Genomic DNA, 9,211 nt, shown 5'->3' with positions numbered 1-9,211 from the left:
TTATTTTTATAGTTTAAGCAATTGAAGTTGTAATTTTAAAGTTATAGTTCTAGGCTTAGATCTAGGTGACAAGATCACGAGCCGTGGAGCATCTTTTTTTTTCAAGTTCAGTTTTTTTTTTTTTTTAAGATTTGTTTTCTCTAGTACTAGAAATTTCAGATTTGGTTATTCTAGATCTGGTTTTTAGTACTGGTAGTATCTCAAATCGATCAAGCTTTCAGTTCAAGGGTTGATTCAAGTAAGTAGGCTCCTTCAGTAGTCTTCTCTCCTCCCTCTCATAGTATCTCAAATCACCCAAGCTTTCAAGTTCAAGCATTGATTCAAGTAAGTAGGCTCCTTCAGTAGTCTTCTCTCCTCCCTCTCATTTCCTCTTTTGACTACCCTTTCTTTCTTAATTTAGGATTTTAATTTCAGTCGTTACATTATTGCTATCTCTTTCTCCCAAGGTTCATGACTAGTGTATGTGTTGGCTTTGCCCCTCCTAGCAATAGAACCATCAATTTATTGTTTTTATTTTAATTGTCTCCCTTTCCCTAAAGCCAAGTAGAGTAACCCTTGTAAGAGTGACTCTCTGGTCAAGTAGGGAAGCTCATATTATGATGCATCCCTCGAGCTAAGTAGAGAAACCTACTTGTGAGTCTCTCTCTAGCTTTATCCCATTTCTTTTACTTTATTTTAATTTCAGTATTTTTTTCTTTATTGTTTTTTTATTAATTACGTGGGTTGTTTATTTTTAGTTATTTATTTATTTAATTTTAATTGCGTGGCTTATGTCTTTAAATTCTTAGATGACGAATGGTTAGGACGTTATTTTAAATATATATGTTTAGGACAGTAGTTAGAATTAGATCATAACCATTAATAGGTTCACTTTCGTATTATTAAAAGAAAAAAAATTAAAGTGGCTGCTCTCTCTGAGTTCGACCCGTAGCTACAGTGATCCGTACGTTTGCAGTTACATTTAAAATCTCAAACAAGTTTTTGGCGTCGTTACCGGAGAGACAGTTCCATGTTATTTTTCACTTTCTTTTGGTAAATCGAAGTGCTTTGTTTTATTTTTCCTTTTCTTTTATTGAACTCCTGAGAGGAACAACTTACAATAATAGTTATATCAGTGGAGGTCGTCATACCTCACAGTATAATAAAAATAGGTTTCGCCCTATAGCAGTACCTCATGAATTGACCTGAGCAACCCCGGATCCCTGCCGGTAAGCTCCCAAAAAGCCAAAAAAAAAAATCAAAAAAATCAAAAAATCAAAAAAAAAAAATCATTAAAAAAAAAGTTTTGCTATCCATTCTTTTGTGCTTGTCTTACTTTAGTTGTGGGTAGTTTTTCTGTTGCATGAGTGTTAAGTGGGTACGTAATACTAAGACTCGGTTAGAAGGAAGAGATCTAACAAGTAGTGACCCTATACGTTTGCTCTCTTTAAAACCCTTCAATATGGGAGACCAATAGTTAAACCCTTCACCTAAATCTCTGAAAGATAGGTTTTACCCTGCTATAACAGCCTAACCTTCTTGCATAGTTCTACCACAAGCCCAGGGCAATAATTTTGAACTCAAATCTCAATACATCACTATGTTGCCCCACTTCTATAGATTGACCTCTGAGGATGCATACCTATTTCTAAGGAAATTTAAAGAGGTATGTGTTCTAATTAAGATCCAACAGCTTTCTAGTTATGCTGTTAAGCTTAGGTTTATCACTTTTGCATTGAAAGACTAAGTTAAGAAGTGATTCTATGGGTTATAAACAAATTTCATAACCTCATGGGAACAGTTCACAGTTGTCTTCCTTAAGAAGTTTTTACCAACTCACAAGACCAATAAGCTTAGAAGTAATATCCTTCAGTTTAGGCAAAAGCCTAGTGAGTCATTTTCCAAACTTATGGAGAGATTCAAGGATCTACTCCAAGAATGCCCTCACCATGGCCTAGACCTATGGCATTTATGTCAAATAATTTATGAGGATATTGATTACCCAACTAAACAAATGATAGAGTCTATGTGCCCCGAGGGATTCACATCCTTTACAGATGAAGGAAGGCATGAGAATTCTTACTTGACTTAGTTGACAAAACCCATGAGTGGGAATCAACCCAAGAGAGTGAAAGAACCATAGGAGGAAAATGATATTTTGTGAATGGAATAGTAGCCAAGGAAGCCCATTTGGATAGCTTAATCAAGAGAATTGAGGTTGTTGTTCCTAGAGAGCCATCATCAGTCAATTTGGTTAAGATTTGTGCTTGGTGCCAGTCCCTTGGACATCTCATAGAAGAATGCCCTAACACCTCTGGGGGCACTTCTAATGATAATATTAATGCCTTATACTATAATAATCCATATAGTAATACCTACAATCCAGGATGGAGAAATCACCCAAATTTCTCTTGGAATCAGGGCAACCAAGCAGGGCCTTCTAGTTTTCATAATCAAGGTCAACTTGGACTCCAAAGGCCTCCCTTTGCATAATAATCTTTTTCCAAAAATACTTTTCCTAAATCAAATGTAGGACCTCAGGTTAGTTTTCCTAGGGCCTCTCTCCTATCATCTTATCAGCAACTCCCTGGGTTTACCAACACTGGAGAGTCAAGTAGAATAAGTGTCTTGAAAAAAAATATGGCCCTCCGCATGACAAGCCATCAAAATCTTACGAGAGAACTCACTCAAGTTGTCTGAATTATGCGTGAGAGGGAGAAAGAAACTTTACCCAGTCAACTAGAGCCTAACCCTAGGCATCATCAGCCTGTTAGTTTACAAACATCAACTAAATGCACCACTGAATATAGTACAAGGTCAGACCCAATAAGGGCCCTCTAACCAATGTAATGTTGTTTATGCCCTTAGGAGTGGTAGAGAGTACCAACAGAGCGTTCCTAAATCTTCCTCATCTATTACTCCTGTTAACTCTCCTTCAGTTGAGGACACAAGTGTGCCTCTTGTTCTAGGTTCGTCTGATGAACCTAACGATTTTTTCGAAACTAAAGATGATTTGGTTGAGGAAACAAAAAATGATTCTTCTAAACAAAGGCAAATCCCTAACAGTCCTTATGTTCATCCTATCTCATTTCCTAATCGCTTGGTACACAAAAAGAAGATTGCTTCCATGGATAAAATTTTAGAAGTCTTCAAAAAGGTAGAAGTGAACATCCCTCTTTTGGATGCCATATCCCAGATCCTTGCCTATGCAAAGGTATTGAAAGATTTGTGTACTCACAAACGTATCATTAGTGTGCCCAAAAAGGCGTTCTTGGTAGGTAACATTAGTTCCATAATTACTCAGCCTATAGCAGCCAAGTATAAGGATCCAGAGAGCCCTACCATATCTTGTGTCATAGACAACACCTACATTGAGCATGCCTTACTTAACCTTAGCATAAATGTGAATCTTTTATCTTATCATGTGTACAAGCAACTTGGATTGGGAGAATTGAAAGCCACTAGAACTACTCTTCAGTTGGCAGATAAGTCTGTTAAAATTCCTAAAGGGATGGCTGAGGATGTCTTACTAAAGGTGGGGGAATTTATTTTCCTTGTTGATTTCATTGTGTTAGATACCAAGCCCTTCTCAACCAAGGATAAGATCCCAATAATTCTAAGAAGACCATTCTTGGCTACCAGTAATGCATTAATCAACTGGCAGAATGATTTCCTAAGGTTATCTTTTGGTAACCAAAATGTTGAGTTTAACATGTTTAGGATATGCAAGCAACCACATATAGAAGAAGAGATCAATATACTTGAGGATTTTCTGGATTTTTCTGATGATTTAGTTACCAATTTTGATATTGATTTTGATTCAGAATTCCAAGAGTGTATGGATGAGTTGGATGATGATAGTAAAAATTTCTTTTTTAAAGTCTTGAGTCTTCACACACCTGTGGAACCGGATCCCTTTCTAATTCCATTCCCAAACCTTCCATAGTTGAGCCCCCTAAGCTAGATCTTAAGGAGTTGCCATCTAATTTGAAGTATGCTTTCCTAGGGCCTGACCAGACTCTTCCTGTAATAATTTCTTCAAATTTGACTTCTAGCCAGGAAGAGGAGTTAATTAAAGTGTTAAAAGATAATAAGGAAGCCCTAGGTTGGACCATGGCTGATACCAAGGGTATAAGCCCTTCTATTGTGTAACATCATATACATCTTATGGAGGATTCCAAACCATCCACAGAACCCCAAAGAAGAGGTAACTCAGTGATGATGGAAGCTATTAAGAAAGAGATCCTAAAGTGTTTGGATCATGGAATAATTTATCCTATTTCTGACAGCCAATGGGTAAGCCCAGTTCACGTAGTGCCTAAGAAGTCTGGTGTGACTGTAGTTCCCAATGCTAATAATGAACTAATTCCACCTCGTGTCCAATCTGGGTGGAGAGTGTGCATAGACTACAGAAAACTTAATGTGGTAACCTGAAAGGACTACTTCCCATTGTCATTCATTGATCAGATGTTAGAGAGGTTAGTTGGACATAAATACTATTGTTTTCTTGATGGATATTCCAGCTATAACTAGATCCCAATTGCTTTAGAGGACCAACATAAGACCACTTTTACATGCCCATATGGAACATTTGCTTACAGGCGTATGCCCTTTGGGCTTTGCAATGCCTCTGCTACGTTCCACCGATACATGATGAGCATATTTTCTGACATGGTCGAAAAATTCTTAAAAATATTTATGGATGATTTTTCAATTCATGGGAATTCTTATTCTAAATGTCTTTATCATCTTTCTCTAGTTTTGAAAATGTGCATATCTAAGAATTTATTTTTAAATTGGGAGAAGTGTCATTTCATGGTTAAATCTGGTATTGTTTTAGGCCATGTAATATCCAAGGAGAGAATTAAGGTAGATAGAGCAAAGTGGATTTAATTGATAATTTACCACCTCCTCAATCTATTAAGGACATCCTATCTTTTCTAGAGCATGCGGGCTTCTACAGAAGGTTTATTAAGGACTTTAGTCAGTTAGCCCGACCTCTCACTTCATTACTTGCTAAAGATCAAATTTTTGAGTTTTCTAAAGAGTGCCTAGAATCCTTCAAACAACTTAAGAAGGAGTTGACCAATGCACCCATTGTTCAACCACCTGTTTGGACTGAACCTTTTGAACTGATGTGTGATGCTTCGAATTTTGCCATAGGAGCGGTTTTGGGTCAAAGGATTAATAAGTTGCGCACTGTCATTTACTATGCTAGTAGGACCTTAAATGATGCATAACTCAATTACACAACCACTGAAAAAGAATTTTAAGCTGTTGTATTTGCATTAGAAAAGTTTCGATCTTACTTAGTTGGTTCACATGTGGTGGTGTATACTGATCATTCTGCTTTCAGATACTTAGTTCAGAAGAAGGATGTCAAAGCCCGTCTCATTAGGTGGGTTTTACTTTTGTAAGAGTTTGATTTAGAAATTAGGGATAAAAAATGAGTTGAAAACCTAGTTGCAGACCATTTATCCCGGCTTCCCAATTCCTTGACTGTTGATTCTCCAGTCAACAAGAACTTTCCAGATGAACAGTTATTTGCAGTGTCCAATGAACCATGGTTTGCTGACATTGTCAACTTCTTAGTTTCAAGTGTGACTCTGGATCACTGGTCCACCCAAAATAAGTATAGGTTTCATTCCCAAGTTAAACACTTTTTCTGGGATGATCCTTATTTGTTTAAGATATGTCTGAATCAGATTATCAGATGATGTGTTCTTGATCATGAGCAACATTCTATTCTCTCTTTGTGTCATGATCATGCATGTTGTGGACACTTTGGATCTAAGAAGACTGACGCAAAGGTTCTCCAATACGGATTTTATTGGCCCACTCTTTTTAGAGATGCTTTTAATTTTTGCAAGGCTTGTCCCGCCTGTCAGTCTTTTGGCCGTATCAATAAGAGGAACATAATGTCCCTCAACCCTATTTTGATAGTTGAGATCTTTGATATATGGGCATCGATTTTATGGGACCATTCCCTAATTCCTTTGGGAATTTGTACATACTTTTGGCCATTGATTATATTTCTAAATGGATAGAGGCCATACTTTATAAAACTAATGACCACAAAGTAGTGGTCCAGTTTCTAAAAGAGAACCTTTTTTCTCGTTTTGGTGCACCACGTGCAATAATTAGTGACAAGGGGTACTCATTTTTATAATCGGCCTTTTGAGGCCTTAATGAAAAAGTATGGGATCACTCATATGTTATCTACCCCTTATCACCCCCAAACTAGTGGCCAAGTGGAGGTGTCTAATAGGCAAATCAAACAAATCTTAGAGAAAACTGTTAATCCCAACCGTAAAGATTGGTCCCTTAGGCTCATTGATGCCTTGTGGGCCCATCGGACTGCATTCAAGATCGATCTTAGTCAGTCTTCCTACCGTTTGGTGTATGAAAAAGCTTGTCACTTACCAGTTGAGTTGGAGCATAAAGCCTTTTGGGCCATCAAGAAGCTCAACTTTGATTTGTTCGATGCGGGAATTCATCGTAGGCTCCAATTATCTGAGCTGGAGGAACTTAGGAATGAAGCCTATGAAGGTTCTAAAGATTTATAAGGAAAAGACCAAAGCTTTCCATGATAAGCACATTTTGTGTAAATCTTTTGCAATTGGTGATAAGGTCTTATTGTACAACTCTCGATTGCATCTTTTCCTTGGTAAGCTTAGAGCCCGATGGGATGGCCCGTTTATTGTCCATAATGTATATCTCCATGGGGCTGTGGAGATTCTGAATCCAGGAACAAGGGTAATTTTGAAGGTTAATGGTCAGTATTTAAAACCATTCCTCGAGTTTCCTAATACTGGTAGTGAAGAGGTCATGGAACCTCTTTACATTGATGACTAATTTTAAATCAGGTATGACCCCCTTGCATTATCTTCGTTTTTAATTCTTTTCATGCATTGAGGACATTGCATGACTTAAGTGTGGGGGAGGGAAACCAGTTTCTGCTTTTTCCATTTTTTTTATTTGTTTTTTTTTTTTTTTGAGCTTGCTAAAGGATAAAGTCCTACTTTGGCTTTTGGCTAATGATCATACCATTCGGTTGCTTGATGTATGAAAATAAAAGTTTTGACTAAGGTACCCATTTTGAACGTATAAAAATCCTGTTGAGAAGAAAGAAACAAGCCTATGTCTTGAGATGGAACTTTCTTTTGAAAAATAAGACCCATGTTTTATGATGTTGGACCATATGTAAGTCTGTGGGTTCCTTGTACTTTTGATTTGGAGTTGGGACCTTCTTTTTAATTTGGCATGGGTTGACAAATGCACAATTTTAAATGAAATGTGAAATGTGATATAAAGAAGAATAAGTGTTGATTCTCTTGGAACTAGACAGGGCATTGCGCCTCAGGAAGCATGGTGTCTTGATCGAAATTATTTGGGAGGAAACTTCTGAAAGAACTCTAGCATCACTGTCTTTGTGGGCATATGCAAAAAGTGAAGCTACATAGTAACTTGGGTATCTGGTGTTTGCTCCACATGTCATTCAGGCCAAAAGTAGTGGAGTCGAATAGAGTTTATTAAGCGAAAAAAAGGAGAAAAAAAATATGCAAATGTCATTAATGCTTGGTAATATGTTTTTATCAAAAACACTCCAACACCATAGTCATTGGTTCCCTTTTTCTTCACAAGTGATTTTACCTTAAGATAAAGATGTTTTGGAAGAGACGAGGTGAGTTCCAAATTAAGAAATATGCTAGTGTCTGGAATTGATAAAGGGTAATAAAAGTTCAAGTGTGGGGGTCCCTTGTAAGAAAAATTATCTTTGCTCCGGATCAATATGAGTCTTACCTTTAGCCAAGGTTGAGATTTATTTATTCTGAATTTTGGGTGCATATTCACTACAAACACCCATGAGACACAACTCGTCCACTAGGGGTGACCTAAGGGTTTAAATGCTTGTTGCACATGCTAAGTGCAACCGTGATTCCTACGAAAGTGAGTTCAGATTTTTATTTTTATTCTTTTTCATTTTGTTTTGCTTGAGGACTAGCAAAGTCTAAGTGTGGGGGAATTCTGATAAGTACATTTATATGTGAAATCTAGAGTAATAAAAATACATTTTATATATTTAGAATGGAGCTACTTTTGTTTTTACTCTCTTTTTGCAGGTTTTGTATTTTAAAGACTTTTTACATTATTGGGTGTCATATCTCTCCAACAACAATTACCTAGTGTAGTTGGTGAGCTATGGTGTGCAAAATTCCCTTGTTCACCAGGAGGTCTCAAGTTCAAATCTCTTGGTTATCTTTTTTTGGAGAATTTTGTTAAAGATTCCCTACTTTTCACTCACTTAAAGCATTAAGGGCATGGTGGAGATTTTCACATCAAATTAAAAGCAAGAAAAATCGTGGAAGGGGTTCCTGCGCAAGAAGAGAAGAAAAAAAAAGGAAAGAAATAAATGGAGAAATAAATCTTGGCCAAATCTTCTCTCTCCTCCACCTCATCACCAAAAGATTGTCTAAATCACGCAAAGAAAGAAGAAAAATCGTCCCTTGGAGGGAGAAAAAGAAGAGAAATAAATTTAAAAAAAAAAAAGGAAAGAAAATAAACAAAAAAAAAATTATAGGAAATTTCTCCAAGTTTATTTCTCTCTTCTCTCTCCTCCACGTTATCACCAAAAGATTGTCCAAATCATATAAAACAAGAAGGAAAATCGTCCATTGGAGGGAGAAAAAGAAGAGAAATAAATTAAAAAAAAAAAGAAAGAAAATAAACAAAAAAAAATTATAGGAAATTTCTCCAAGTTTATTTCTCTCCTCTCTCCTCCACCTTAGTACTTTTGGTCTCAAAAGATCTCACTATCAATTGTGGATTTCTCCCTCTTAGGAAAGAGAAATTTGTTACCCTACGTCCCCATTCCCTATAAAAACAACTCATGTAAGAGGAGGAAAGACACTTCATTCTTCTTTTAAGTTTTTTTTTTTTTTTAGTTGCTCTATCTCTCTTTCTCTAGTTTTTTCTTTCTCTAGCTCTAGTTCTAGGTTTATACTTTAAACACTTTTGTAAGTTATTTTTATTCAATTAATGCAAGCACTTTTGTTTTTTATTCAGTTTTTTTTTATTATTTTTATAGTTAAGCAATTGAAGTTGTAATTTTAAAGTTATAGTTCTAGCTTAGATCAGGTGGACAAGATACGAGCGTGGAGCATACTTTTTTTTCAAGTTCAGTTTTTTTTTTTGTTTTTAGATTTGTTTTCTCTAGGACTAGAAATTTCAG

General features: G+C 36.3%; 1 non-coding gene across 1 annotated transcript; it reads right to left on the bottom strand.

Moving 5' to 3' along the window:
- Positions 1-1,828: 1,828 nt before the first annotated feature.
- On the bottom strand, positions 1,829-1,935 carry LOC122067707. The gene has a single exon (XR_006136826.1). It is a non-coding gene; the product is annotated as a small nucleolar RNA R71 (small nucleolar RNA).
- Positions 1,936-9,211: the final 7,276 nt, after the last annotated feature.

The sequence above is a fragment of the Macadamia integrifolia genome, unplaced genomic scaffold, assembly GCF_013358625.1.
Source record: "Macadamia integrifolia cultivar HAES 741 unplaced genomic scaffold, SCU_Mint_v3 scaffold3072, whole genome shotgun sequence".
Taxonomy (NCBI): Eukaryota; Viridiplantae; Streptophyta; class Magnoliopsida; order Proteales; family Proteaceae; genus Macadamia; species Macadamia integrifolia.
The sequence above is the reverse complement of the archived record's forward strand: the minus strand, read 5'-3'. Positions and strand labels throughout refer to the sequence as shown.